This window comes from Dreissena polymorpha, chromosome 1, assembly GCF_020536995.1.
Source record: "Dreissena polymorpha isolate Duluth1 chromosome 1, UMN_Dpol_1.0, whole genome shotgun sequence".
NCBI lineage: Eukaryota > Metazoa > Mollusca > Bivalvia > Myida > Dreissenidae > Dreissena > Dreissena polymorpha.
In genome coordinates, this window is record NC_068355.1 from 26,449,171 (window position 1) to 26,465,721 (window position 16,551).

Consider the following 16,551-nt stretch of genomic DNA (forward strand, 5'->3'; position numbering starts at 1 on the left):
TTGGCCTATTGTATATTTATTTTTGATTTTGACATTTCTTACAGTAGCAAGTCTAAAGTCAATGATTTTTTTAAATTTGGGAAATACACAAGTATGAATAATATTTTGCAATAAACTTTATACTACACGCAATAAAAACAAGTATTCTGCGGTCGGAGACATATGCCCACTTATTGTGACAGTGATCTTTAATTACCTTTGACCTAGTGACCCTAATTTCGATAGGGGTCATGGTGACATATATTACACCTCTGACTTGGCCAGTAGAGAAGATTTAAAAAAAAATCAACTATGTAGGTCTATATCAATTATGTGACAGTGGAGCATTTCCATTTTAGAAACTCAGGAAAATAACTAGAACAGTATTTTTAGTGGAACACATTTGGATTTCACATACGATATATCAAAGCTGTAGGTATTGTGGTTTAAAAAAGAAGTTATTATGGTTAATAAATCTATATGGCCATATTTTTTCCCAAGGGATATGCATTTAAACATTTTTGTTCAGGCCTCTACCAGCTGTGACATACCAAATATTTGGTCTGAGACTTATGAATCATATTTTTTAAGTCATAAGTCTTTATTTAATCATCAAACCACTGGGGCGTCGCCAGTTTTGACATGAGGGGCATGATTAGAACAAAACTTGTAGAGGACAATGAACTAGATGATAAATATCAAAGCACTGTCACTTGTTATTTCAGTATAGAAGATTGTGTTAGTTATGTATTTCATCAGTTTTCATAGACCCCTTGGGCCCAGTTTTGACAGAATGGGCATGATCTGATTAAGCTTGGTAAAAGATGGCTATATCATGATGATAAACAAAACATATCAAATGCCTGACCTTGTGGTTTGGGAAATATCTGTACAGTATAGTATTTAGAGTCAATATAAATTATGTTATCCCTACGGCGTGACTAGTTTTGACCCCTGACGGTCATAATTTGAACCAAACAAGCAGAGGACCTTTATATGATGTTACACCACAAATATTAAACCTTGACCATTCCAGTTTCAGAGAATACAATTTTTCATGCAATTAATACTTAATTTAATTCTAAATTTACAGTTAGTTCTGCTGATTTCATTTGCAGTTGACACAAATGCTGTTTTTCGTTTACGCATTTCATGTTTTGTTTGCGTGACTTATGATGTAGCACGACAACATAATAAATGTTATATATTGCCAGTAAGTGTGTGATGGTGGGGGCGGGGCGGGCAGCATAAGATAAGAAAATAAGTACAAGAAAGAGTAACAAGTAAATCTTTAAACAATAATTTAAAGCAGAACAGTATACTCATGCCCTTTGACCTTGAGCTGCAAGTTTTCACCAAGGATCATTGAATTAATGAGTGACGCACGGTATGGACGCGGAAGATATTCCTAGTTAAATCAAAATCCTTCCAGGCATGTTAATGTTACAAGCCAGACACTTGAACCTAGAGCATGGCAGTTTTCTGGTAGTGGGAAATCTAATTATGAACTGACATTAAAATCTTTCTAGGAAAGCAAACATTACAGAAATGATATTAATTTCAGCCAGAATACACACTCATGCACAAACACACCAGAACTCAGGCACAGATTGATTGTGTGACTAATATATACCCTCCTTCATGGGCCTAAACAAGCCAAAATCTGTGCAAAAGTCCCTTTAATTGATGATGACCAGTGAATTTTATATACACAATTTTAGGTATGGATATCATATTGCAGTCATTACAACTTATGTAAGGCCTCCATTGAGTTGGCAGGTATGAAAGTATGAATCGATTTTAGATCTCTTTTCAAATTGCCTGACAATACACTCACACAAACAGATCTGCATAATTGACATATTACAATGTACATATATTCACTGGGTAGGGTAATCTGATTGTAGAAGCAACTGAAGCATGGGTACTGAATAATCTTCAAAAGTCATAATTGGATCAAAGAACATTTTAAGAAATAACATTTCCATTATAATTATTCAAATGTGTTATCAAATAAGCAGTGTCAATTGTGTGTCATTAATATAATCAAGAGAAATATGTTAATAGATATGGTATTCAGCTTCTAAACATTTCTTTAACATTCCAATAGACCTATATGCAATGAATATACTCTATGGATCAATTATATTTTGCAAAATTCCTTTTCAAGCTATTGAGTTTGTCACAAGTGATAGATTATCTTACACAACTAAATTTCTTAATTTTATAATCATGCTTCAAATATTTATATTAACCATAAACTGACACTGACATAAATAATTATCACAGTTTGTTCATTGTTTGATAAGTTTCAACATTTAAATATATTTCCGAATAAAAGCAAATATAAATTAATCTCAATTTAATAACAGATTGGTGGGTTTAAAAATGAATGTACTTTGTCCTAAAATCTCTTGTTTTGAATGTTACGTCATGATAAACATGGGTTGAAAACATCTAAATTTCTATATATTATATGGGCCGTGCTGTGTAAAAAGGAGGTTCGGTGCATGTGCGTAAAGTGTCGTCCCAAATTAGCCTGTGCAGTCCGCATAAGCTAATCAGGGACAACAATTTCTGCTTCTATGATATTTTTCGTTTCAAGACAGTATCTTCTAAGCAAAAATCCAGTTTAGGCGAAAAGTGATGCACATGCAATAAATCCCCTTTTCACAGAGCATGGCCCATCTGTTTTTCTTTTTCTTGTACTAACTAAACCACTGAAGGCTATTTACGCACCTGTGATAATCGGATACACACTGAGGGAAGCACAGCTGACTGTGGGTGATGCAGAACTTGTCAACTTTATTGTCTTTGTGTTCATAGCAAGTTAGTAGAAAATCCACAACTTTTTTAGAAACTGGCCACTTATCTATATCTACTCTTCCAAATGCTGTATGTTTAGCAAATGCTTTACCATGGGGATCAATACAGTTTCCACAATAAAATCGTTCACACTGTTTACAATAGAAATCAGCACTTGTCTCAGCATTATTCAAGTCTTCACAGGCATTACAAATATAGTCCTTCACTTCATTAGAACTCTGATCAACTAAAGACTTAGCACTTGCTGCCATTTTGTACCTTTTGAATAATTTCAACAAAGTCACTTTTTGACACTTAAAATTCAGAAAAAATATGCGTCAATAAAGAAACATATTATGAAGACACACACTTTTATATATTTTGTACAATAACACAACATTTAAAACTTCTAACTTGACTCAGAAAACCACATCTTAAATAAAATATTTGCCAAACAATGATCCTAAAAGCTCTTTGCGGCAGGTTTTGTAATTATAGTAAACATTGTCACTATGTAATCCGTCACGCATGTGGGAACAACTACAGGATAAGGTTACTTTTAACCCCGAATAGAAAGAATGTATGAATAAAGGTGTATTGAATGGAAGGCAAACTTAATCCAGTTTTTTTTTCCACTTTTTGGGAAGATAGCCCATGGCTTTGGAATTGGGAATTTTATCGGCATTTTCATGAAATTGGGAAAATTAATTCATTAGCCTTTTTTTCCACACGAAAAGTCCACTAATTAGGGAAATACTAAATTTGATATAACACTTTATTATCATTAAAATTAAAAGAACAAAATCATAAAGTACTTTGTTAGATGTAATTGAATTAAAATTGAGATAAAGTACGCATAACACACTTCATTCTAAAAAAAAAAAAAAAAAAAATTTTTTTTTTTTTTTTTTTTGAAATTGGGAATTTGTTGCCACATTTTGGGAAAAAAGTATACTTTTTGGGATTGGGAACAAAGCCGAATTTCGGCTATAAAATCGGGCCAAAAAAAAACCCTGTCTAAATCTGACAGTAAGTTAAAGAGTATTAAATACTTTTGGTTAAGAAGAATAGTACAAAGAAATGCCTGGTTTCACAAGAATAGTACGCTGAATCCTAATTTTATTCCAGATGGGCAATGTTTTGATGTTTAAACTTGAATTAAAGCGACCGTCAAACGCAATTGACGAAAAAGTTAAAGTTCCAAAATACCATATTTTTTACAATTATTAGTTTATATTGATTAAAATATCACAAGTGTTATATTACATTACTTGAAACAAGAGCTGTCTCCATCAGAAGACATATGCCCCCAAAAAATTCTTTTGCGAAACCTTAACGTAAATTAATGCGGACCTTAAGTTCAAGGTCAAGGTAAAAGGGGTCAACATTTTTGCGCGTATGGAAAGGCCTTTTCCATATACACATGCATACCAAATATAAAGGTTACATCTGAAGCGACATAAAAGTTATGAGCATTTTTTCGAAACCTAAACGCAAAAGTGTGGCAGACAGACAGAGAGACAGACAGTGCGATCACCATATGCCTAGATCTTATGACCTTACACATGTTCATGAAGTGTGGCGAAGATCCTATGACATTTGCAAGAGTTATTGAGGGAGACGAGAAAAAACTCAATTTTGCGATGATTCAAGGGCCGTAACTCAGAAGTGTCTGGGTCAATTCGGCTGATTATCAAACTTGACCTAGATATTATTGCCTTACACATGTTCATGAATTGAGGCGAAGATCCTATGACATTTGCTGGAGTTATTGAGTAGAAACGAGAACTCACAAAAATTTGCCAATCGTGGCATACACTAAGCGACCTGCGATTTTTGCCTAAATCTCACATCACCGCGTTAGGGCCAACGTGACAAATCGCTGTGAATCGTCGCGATTCACCGCGAAAACACTCTACGGGTAATTTGCGGTGATCCCACCGTGATTTCACTGCGATCATCTCGCGATAAAGATCAGCTGTAGAATCAGCATGAAACACAGCGATGGGGCAATTGCCATGATTTGCGGTAACTACTAAACAAATTTCAACTTAACTAATGTCAACATTATTGACGATCACATAAGATCGCGAAAATGTATTCCAATATGAAAGTAAACACCCTACTTGCTGAATGTCGAATCCTGATTTCCAAACAAGATCTTTATTTGCTGCGCGGCAGACAGATTCTTTTGTTTTCAAAGTTTTTCTGTATCCACAACGAGTATTCACTCCATATCATGCCTATGCACTCGGCGATAATTCGCAAATATGAGATACAGATAATACCCTGATATTTTTTACTTCTACGTGATTGTTTTAACATTTCGTCAGTATCTCTGCATACTTAATGCAATTACCATCGGATGTCATCTGTCAAAACAATGATTTGTAGATCAGTAACCATATCGAAGAAATTTACACAGTTTAATCTCGAAAAAGAGACTTTCTTTAAACGTCAATGAAAAAAACAACATATCTATTTGCATAAGAGTTGCTAAAATACACAGACGACACAAATATAAATAATGTCGACTATTTGAATAAAATCAAATGTTGGTTAACTTTTAAAAAGAATACTTTCACTTCGTCCCGATTTTCAGAAAATGACTTTTACATGTGCATCTAAATTTAAATTTACACATTGCTTCAGGTGATGTACGCGTGTTCAGTCGGAAATCTGCCGTGCGGATGGGCTGCTATTTAATAAAATAGTAACGTGTAAAATTCATTTGATTGAACAATTGTAAACATTTGTCTTTACAATTTCTTGAGCAATGTTGAACGGAATATACTTTTTAAAATAGAAGCCGTGATCATTCGGAATTTTAAATATTTCAAACATAGTTTGTTACAGATTAAATTAGGCAGTGAATCTTTTGATTTGGTGGCATTCTGTTTCATTTTTGACCCCATGCAATTTTTCAGATCATAATGACAAAGTTGATCAGTACAAAAGTGCTACTGAAAACCGCAGACTGCGTTGTTGTTTTATAATCCAATCAAGCCCCGAACATCCAATATCCTGTGTATTACCAGAAACAAACTTCAGACAAGCACGCGTTGTCTGTCAAAACCATGAACATATTGAAGTAGCTCACAAAGTTAATTCCCATATAGGATCTCAGAAACAGACTTGAAACAAATGAAATAATGATATATATTTTCAGAAGAATTGCTAAACATAATGCGAACCAAATCAACAAACCATATACCAACAGCACAATATATATAATAATACACAAGTTTGCCAATTTAAATAAAAACATATATTGGTATAGATCTATTTCCACAAAATTAATTTTCACTTTTCTCGATTCCCAGAAAATGACTTGTACATATTGCATGAAATCTAAATATAAATTAAGTTGTTAATTGGTCGTTGAAGAAGAATATGAACTGTACAAGACACTTGTGTGCAGTAAGTATAGGATGCAATAATTGTTTCAATGAAGGAACTGAGACAGCGTAACGGTAACAATACAGCGTATTTGAAACATATTTTATTGAAAGGAAATTTAAATGCCAAGTATTTCGCGAGATACCTCGGTAATGTAATAAACAACAAAACTTAATGGAAATTAAAATCAATGATATCAATGTTTTACCCGCGAAGAAATGTTTATTAATTACAAATAAATACACCCACGCCAATTTTTGTGCGCTTTTAATCAGAACAAGGTCACAGGGGTCAAAATTTGTGTGCATATGGAAAGGCCTTGTCCATACCAAATATGAAGGTTATATCTCAAGGAACATAGAAGTAATGAGCATTTTTCAAAACCTAAACACAGATTTCGAAACCTAAATGCGGACCCTAACTTCAAGGTCAAGGTCACAGGGATCAAAATGTGTGTGCGTATGGAAAGGCTTTGTCCATATACACATGTATACCAAATATGAAACTGATATTTCAAGGGACATAGAAGTTATGAGCATTTTTCGAAACCTAAACGCAGATTTTGAAACCCAAAGACTGACCCTAAATTCAAGGTCAAGGTCACAGTGGTAAAAATGTGTGTGCGTATGGAAAGGCTTTGTCCATATACACATGCATACCAAATATGAAGGTTATATCTCAAGGGACATAGAAGTTATGAGCATTTTTTGAAACCTAAACGCAGATTTCGAAACCTAAACGCGGACCCTAGTTCAAGGTCAAGGTCACAGGGGTAAAAAAATGTGTGCGTGCGGAAAGGCCTTGTCCAGATACACATGCATACCAAAAATGAAGGTTTTATCTCAAGGGACATAGAAGTTATGAGCATTTTTCGAAACCTCAACGCAGATTTCGAAACCTAAACGCGGACCCTTAGTTCAAGATCAAGGTCACAGGGGCAACAAATTGTGTGCGTATGGAAAGGCCTTGTCCATATACAAATGCATACCAAATATGAAGGTTAAATCTCAAGAGAGCATTTTTCTAAACCTAAACGCAAAGTGTGACGGACAGACAGACAGTTCGATCACTATATGCCCCCTTTTCTTCGAAAGAGGGCATACAAAAAAGTACAACACAAACCTGTTTATGATTCATATAACTGTTAATATGTATTTCTATACAAAAAATTAGCGATTCCAAAAATCATTTTAAAAAATGCAACAACCAAACGTTTATTGGATCTAAATCTGACACCCTTTAAATGTGATCAACTGGTCAGGTCTGACGTCAACTTGAAAACTTTTGAAAATCAGTTTAAAAACAAAAAAGGACTGGATGATTTAAAATAACAAACAGGGTAATCAAATGGATATGTCACACTTTGCTTTAAGATGAGAGATAAAACATACTATACGAGGTTCACAACACAAAAAAGGAATATTTAGCCCAATGAATGCATGCACACATGAGCAAACATTTAACTTTATCTTTAAAAAATATCATAGTTGCAATATAATATCATATGTCTTTTGAGCTAAGGTATGTTAGATTTATGTGCCATTTCATCTATATACCGGAACAAAGTTATACATTAGGTATCTACCATATTTTACAATGAGCAAACAAACTGAATTAACCCTTTACCACTTAGATATGTATTTTGACACATTTGTAGTCCCTTAGAAAGTTACATTTAATTTAATACATTTCTTACTAAATTCAAGTTTTAAAGGCTTCATTTCCAACCCTTAGTTTCCGATGAGCAGCAAACAGCATACAACCTGAAAGACTTCGAGTTACTTGCAGGCTATGCTGGCTTTATGCTGGTTGCACAAGCCATTTTCACTTTGCTTCTTATGGGGAAAAGGGTATAATTTTGTACACCGTTACAATTAGCTTTAAAATAAATACTATAGATATATCATATCATTGAAGCTAGCAAGCAGAGATAGAAATGCCACAATTATTATGTAGACAACATATATTTTGGCAATGTAAAAAGCACTGAAAATTAAACACTCATATGGCAAAGATAAAGTGAAATGATATTTGAAAAGTACTGAAAATAAAAACTCTTGTGATTAAATACTACAGAACACTCTCTGAGTACTTGTATAATACCTGTAACATTGTTTTAGCTTCCAAGAGCTGCTACTCATAACAACCTTGGGACCAGAATTGTACACTTTTAACCCACTTATGCCTAGTGGACTCTCCCATCCTTCTAAATTGGAACAATTTATTTCCAATTGAGCAAACATCGCAGACCCTGATGAGACGCCGCATCATGCGGCATCTCATCTTGGTCTAAGCTGTTTGCCAAGGCCTTTTTTTCTAAGCCCTAGGCATAAATAGGTTTAAACTTCAAATTGACAACAAAACAGATCTTGTGATCTGACGCCTTCTGAATGAGGTGATCATTTACGACCCTGTGAATAAAAATTACTTGAATAAAGAATATAAACAATTTAAACTTGATGTTGTGGACCATTCATACTGAAATTGTTTATATAAGTCAAAGATTGGACATTACCAACACTACATTTAATAACACACAGTTCATCTTGCCTTAAATTAGCAATTACATAGCCAATGGCGCAATACTTGGAAATAAGTTTTATAAGTGTCAGCTGTCTAAAAATCAAAGTACTAAAAGTACTGGTGTGACGATGCTTTTGAAAAGGATGGATATATAGAGGATATTTCTTGGATTCGGTAGAATATCGATTTTCCCAGAAAAACAGCGAACAATATTGATATTTTCACAGTGATTTTTCACTGTTTAAAACAGTGAAATACCAGTTTATTTCACTAATATTTCTGTATAATTAATCACCGGCAAGAATAAAATAAATAAGCATCCATTTAAGTTAATCTACATCACCGCAATTGTGTAATTTTTATTGCTTGTCATTTATTCGCAGGTCAATAGTTAATGGTTGTGGTGCAATAGTTTTCAATCCTGGACACTGCACTCCCCTTCAATGAGATTTATTTACCTAAAAGTCTCATATTTGAACTTACAATTCTTTTTAGGAGTAATGGTCCAGACAACCAATGGATAAAACAGCAACAATATGCTAACCCACAATTTTTCGAGGAACATAATTGAGAATTCCTGTGCTAGCCCCCAATCACAGTATGTTGGGGTATAATTATAGTCAAATTGTGTTTCTCTTCTCAAAAGATTGTTGTAGATTTTAAGTTGAGGAATATATCATCAAAGACTACAACTTTTAGAAAGACATTTACAAAAAAAATTAATTGATAAACAAGGTTTTGTAACAATCTATACTATACATAAATAGCTTAAACAGCACAATGTGGCTCTCCTAAAACTGATTGTTTCCTTGTGATGTTAACTAATTTTTCATGAAGATCTAGAAAAAAACATGGCATTGTGAGTATGAACAAACTATTTGCGACTATCCAATCTAGTTGAGCCTTGTTACGGAGTTCCTACATTTATTTATTTGAACATTCTGATCAACTGTCATGAAGATCAGGTAAAACATGTAAGTGTTTAGATTTTAATGATTTAGTTATTGATCAAATGCATGGAAGCGCATCACCCACTTTGGAACGTGACCTGTTAATCACTGAGACTAGACCTTGTGACCTAAATTTTGAATATGCTACTTTAAAGCTTGACTTTGAAATCATTTAAAATAATGTTCTAACCAAGTGGATCAGAGAGAGAATGCGACCACTAAAGTATTAACAGACCTGTTCTTATATTTGACCTAGTGCCCTATTTTTTGGCAGAATATGAAACCCAAAATGACAAAGAGGTGACTATGTTTCATGAGAATCTGGCGAAGAGGTCATGACGCCCAAATTTAAACATTGTAAAATAATATCTTATGTGTTCACAATAAACTTAAAGCTTGGATAAAATACAACAGATAAAGAGTGATAAAAAAAGCTCACCTTGTCACATCATAACAAGTGAGCAAAATAACCAAAACTATGAGTGACTTCATATAATTGCTTAGTAACTTCCAATAACAATTAAATGTTACTTTTGAAACAAATACAATACCTAAATTCCCTTTCTTACAACAGGCTGTTCTAAAACAAGAAAGCCCTGTATCGCTCACCCAAAACTCCTATATTGTCAAACAAAAACTTGTGTATGATTTGACTAAGTTGTAACCTAGCTAAAAAAAAATAAGCCTGCACATGACCAACTTGCATATTCAGCTTTTGATTTGATTTAAAGATGGACATTGTAAGCAATTTTCATGAAAATCAGGAAGATAATGTGACCTGTAGAAAGGTAAAGGAAGTTTTCTATAATTTGACCTAATTACCTAGTTTTTGACAAACTACCAACTTTCAAACTGAAACTTAATTTCATCAAGATAACATTCTGTCCAATTGTCATGAAGATTTGGAAGAAAATGTGACCTCTGGAGTGTTCACTAACCTTTTCTGTGATTTAGTCTGTTGACCTAGTTTGGACCACATATGACCTACTTTCAAACTTAACCTTGAATTGACCGAGTTGAACATTTACCAACATAAGACAAACAAGGGCTGTTTGTAAAACATGCATACCCCCATATGGGCTGTCAGTTGTAGTGGTAGCTATTGTGTGAATACATTTTGTGTCACTGTGACCTTGACCTTTGACCTGGTGACCTGAAAATCAATAGGGATTATCTGCCAGTCATGATCAATTTACCTATGAAGTTTCATTATCCTAGGCCTAACTATTATTGAGTTATCATCAGGAAACCCTTTTACTGTTATGAGTCACTGTGACCTTGACCATTGAACAAGTGACCTGAAAATCAACAAGGGTTATATACCAGTCATGATCAATGTACCTATAAAGTTGCATGATCCTAGGCGTAAGCATTTTTGAGTTATCATCCTGATACCATGTTACTGTTTTGAGTCACTTTGACCTTGACCTTTGACCTTGTGACCTAAAAATCAATAGGGCAATCTGCCAATCATGATCAATGTACCTATGAAGTTTCATGACCCTAGACGTAAGCATTCTTGAGTTATCATCCGGAAATCATTAAACTGTTTTGACTCACTGTGACTTTGACCTAATGACCTGAACATCAATAGGGGTCATATGCCAGTCATGATCAATGTGCCTATGTAGTTTCATGATCCTAGGCCTAAGCATTCTAGATCACTGTGACCTTACCCTTTTACCTAGTGATCTGAAAATCAACAGGGTTCATCTGCCAGTTATGATCAATGTACCTATGACGTTTCATGATCCTAGGCCTAAGCGTAAGAGTTATCATCTGGAAACCGACTGACGGACTGACCGACATGTGCTAAACAATATACCCCGAACAAGCCACATACGAAATGCAGCATAACACATTCTAAAAGTAAAAGACATCTGTGCAATGATATCTTTTCTTCAAATGGTAAGATGAACAAACAAGAGGGACTGAAAGGCCCAAAGTCGTTCACCTGAGATAACAAGATATTATTGGGACAAATATTGTGACCAAAACTCATGAAGATCGGAAAATAAATGTGGCCACTTGAGTGTTAACAAGGTTTTACTATAGCAATATAAGAAAAAATGCCCCACCCCCTGGCAGCCATTTTTTTAACTAGAGCTGTACCCTTCACCCATGATTCGATGCGATTTCTATTCCAAAAGGTTCGATTTGATTATTTTCGATTTGATTCAAATTAAACTATCTGCTGCTTATTTTGCAAACTATTTCATGTTTGGTTTGTCCAGGGCAAGAATTTTAAAGTCTTTTATTTTTGAAATACAATTTAAAATGCTATGTTAGCGTTTCCGATCGCCAAAATCGCCAAAGGCGATTGAATCTTTCAGCTGGCGATTAAAGTTTAAAATGTGAATGAAAATGGCGATTGCAAAAACCCCTGATAATTCTCTATAAGTATATAATATTCCCTACTTTTAAAGAGAACTCGGTACCGATTTCCACATGTAATGGCCATAAAAGCTCCAGGTGGTAATAGATAGTCCACTGATAAGAGATAACCGGATGCCCTTATCGTATATTCAAGCCACATAACACAGTCATGTATGCTGACAGATGCATCACGGGAAATTTTCGGGTAACTTTCCAGTCACTAAACTGTGATATTTAACGTCCAATCGGTTACGAGAATGTTTATGGAGGCGGAGTTATATAGCTATTATTATTATTGATTGACGTCGGTCACAGAGTAAGCGTTTATCGCAGGTTTATTAACAATCACAGTTGTAGAATTAATACGTGATATAAAACCGGTAAATAAAGCAGTACATTAAAGGCGGTTTCGGGCATCATCATCACACCTATTTACCGTACTGTAAACAATTATTAATTATGAGAAGTTAATTGCAATTGGTGAGCAGTGTAAATTTACTTACGGCGAGTAAGTTGTGAAAAACAAAACCCGTTAATAATTTGATGCGGTAACAAATTAAATCCAGTGCATGTATATTTTATCATGTCTATTTGTAGAACTGATTTACACCGTTTTTCTACAGCCACGTGATAATAACTATTCACTATGCATTAATACCGGTATGCCACGAAGAACCCGTGTTATAAGAAAGAGCGCGAAATTTTTGCTGTCGTCTGCAATGCAATGCAAGTTCTACGCATGCAAAGCATGCTTTTTTAAAAACAGACGATGTGTAACTAAATATAGCCTAGCCGCTCAGTACATGCAGTATTTAAGACTTACAAATTTACCGGTACGTTTGAATAAATTTTATATTGCAACTATGGAAAAATATGTTAATTCAAGAACACATTGCAGTAAATGTATTTTTCAAGAATCAAGAAGCACCAGACTACGGCAAATATTATTGGGAGAAGCGCATAGGAGTTACGCAAGACCCACCCAATCAAAGACCGGGGCATATCTGAAAGTTTTAACAGTGTATACCGTTTATGCCAGTGCATGAAAATAAATATAAATGAAAAATAAAAAAAACATGAAATTATTTGACAAATTAACAAATTATTTATTTAAATGTGACTTCATTGATAATTTAATACAGTCATTATTGATACCTATAGATTCATGATGATTATGTCCTTCATTGAGCAAATAAGGTTTTAATGTGGATCGTCATCGTAGTGCTGAAATTTGGCTACTAATTTTTTTTCCTTAGCGCCAACCTAGAAATGCAACATTGTTTTATGAATTACCGTATCTCCTCCTGTACAACAACATTCAGAGCTTGAGGAAATACCTAAGAGACTGCTGCAAAAATCCAAAGCTTCTCACCACAGACAGGCAGTGGGGGACTGAGGATCTTACAGATATACAAAACGGAGCCTTGTTTGCAAAGAAGTTGTTACCAGTAAGTGGTGACTTGGAGGACACAACATTGCTTGCAGTAATCAGTGTTGTAGCCAGTGGAATGCTCAGGTGTGTTGACAAACAATTGTTGGACTTTTTGCCAGGTGGCCAATTAAATGACATGTCAAGGTCAGAAGAACTCAACCGCACTAAGTTCGCACATTCCACAAACCTGAGCTGTGAGCACCACTTTGGCGACTTGGACAGCTCGCAAAAACAGAGGCCAAATGTGACACTGCACCACCATTCATCTGTGCAACTACTCAAACGGAATCGAGTCAACCTGATGAATTGGTTTGGTAAGATGCCATCAAACGATCGGACAGATCTGCTGAAGAATGCTCGGAAACAAGGGAAAACATTGCGAGAAAAACACATATCCAGTGAAAGAAATGTTCTTCAAGAAATCAGTCAAGACATGTCGGTTGAAACTAGTAAAAAAGGAAGAAAACGAAAAACAAGACGAGACAGAAGAAATTGAAGCTGAATTTATTAATATGCACAGTGATGTTCAATTCTTTATCAACGAGTATGTGGCTGTGTCCTACCAGGACAACTGGTACCCTGGTATGGTTCAGAAGGTTGCCAAAGATTTGAAAACGCTTACTGTTAATTGTTTGGCAAGGACAAATAACACAGGACATTTCATCTGGCCAAACCGGAAAGATGAGCAAGAAGTAAACACAGTTCATATTAAGTCATGGTTTAATGCCAGACAGCAAACACTCTGGAAGACTGTGGTTCATTTCAGAAGATGCTGATATAACAACATCCTATGAAAAATTCAGCAAGGTGTTTTTTTAGGACAGCAATATAGTTCATTAGTTGTTTTATTCTGAAATTGTAAATAATTGTATGGATTTGAAGGAACCGCTCAAATTTGTTGTTTTATTATTATATTCACTAATTGTATATAATTATGCTATAGTTTTATTAATGTAAATATATATTTGTTTGTGAATTTATCCTTTAAAAAGAGATAAGCATTTTTTTCATTATAGATATATTAATCATCCTGTATGTAAAATATTAAGTGATGTTTTTATACCAAGTTTCATGAAGATATCTCAATAAAAAAAATTAATAATAATAATCATTAAAATATCATTGGCGTTGGTGCTGCGAATTCCTGCGAAATCAGTCTTCTGAAGACCAAAAAAGTGGCAAAATTATGGGAAAATTTCTGAACTTAAATCTCATAACTTTGGATGAAGTAGAGATATTTGAACAAGTGTTCTGAGTTTGTTTTAATGAGTACTTTCATAATCTGTGCAATAATTCCTAATTAATGCATAAATATTTTTTAGCTGGGGATGCTATTTATAGTTTCAGGTCATGTTGGTAAAGAAGTATGCAAAATATGAAAGCAATATGTCAAAGGACATAGAAACTATTTGAGGTGGTACGCAAACTTTAACATAGATCAATAATATGCATATTTTAAGTGGAAAAAGGGCCATTATTCTTACAAAATGATTGATACAGTTGTCTGCTCTTGCTTATATATTGGGGTCATGTTGGTCAAGAAGTATGCAAAATATGAGAGCAAATATATGTCAAGGGACATAAAAAAATTTTGAGGTGGTACGCAAACTTTAACAATCCAACGCTAACGCTCACGCAAACGCTGACACAGGGTGAGGATAGCTCCACTAAATAAATTTTATATATAATAATCGAGCACAAAATTGTTGCCACAGGAAAGTAGTAATAATTAGAGCTTTAACAATACGCCAAAAATCGTTTTGCAATATAGTGTCAGTTCAAAAACCCGTATGGCAATATATTGCAATATATTACTAACTTGTGCCAGAATTATAACTTACCAGCGTATCACCAAAACCAACTGTATTACATGAATATAACCTTTGTATTGTTTGTTTAGGTTCAAGTTATATCCCATTGGAAATTCTAGCCTTTTTTACAAAATGCTTTATAAACACAATTAACTCTTGTTTTGGCTTTACAAAGCATTTTGTTATGAAAGATTAGTATTGTCATTTTGTCCATTGGATATTCCCATTAAACATTAAGTGTAATAACCTGAAAGAAAATTGTGGATGTTTAAAAGCCAGTTGTGTAACTTATCAGAATGCTGTTACATAACAATGTTTTTGATCATTATTACTTCTGTTTATAATACATCAATTTACAGTTTTACAATGTATTATGGTTTTTGTCTGTATTTCCACAAGGTTCATCTTAAATCTAACAGTATGACATGCAAAAGCAGATCTTGTGGACTCCCATGTATAAACGCTACTCAGTATAGTAAACTTTTTACAATGCTATTTTTACATAACAATTTATTTTTATTAAGCACCGATTTGTTTTGTTTTTGTTACCTTGATATCATTATTTTTGCATGGCTTTTCTAGACAAAATGTGGATGAATTTTTGTAGAATGTTGTACTGGTATGATGAAAATCGTATCGCAATACAATATGCTGATTGCGATTTATACCGATATACCGGTATATTGTTGCAGCACTAGTAATAATATAATATATAATGCACATTACGTTCCACTATACACATGCACACTATTAATAAGAGGACTTTAGTAAAGTTAAAATTTCTTGGAAGTAGGTTTTGTGTAGGCATAAGTTTTAATCCCACTAAAGGCATGTATGTAAAACAAAAAATAAAACATCTTTTTTAGATAAATACTTTTTTGAAAACAAAGAATATGCATTGTCATGGGGAAATACTATGCATATGTCCCTTTAAACATTTTGGGTTTTCTGATACGATACTTCACTCAATTAACAAACTTTGATTAAAAGAGGAGAGGTTTTGAGGAGCCTTAAATCTTCTTGTGCCCACTGATGTCTTCTGATTATGTTCAAACCTTTTGAATCTGTATATATTATCATAGAACAATAGAACATTTATAAAGACGTATTTGTCACGGCTTAAATTGTTTTCAACAGACAGGGTCAAAGACGCTAAAGATAAATCAAAGACCAGAATGATAATAGACCAGTGTTGGTAGTGCTTTTGTTATTTTATTATGGCTATTACATCCAGTCAGATTAAAGAGATATGATCCATTGTTTAAATATGCTTTGT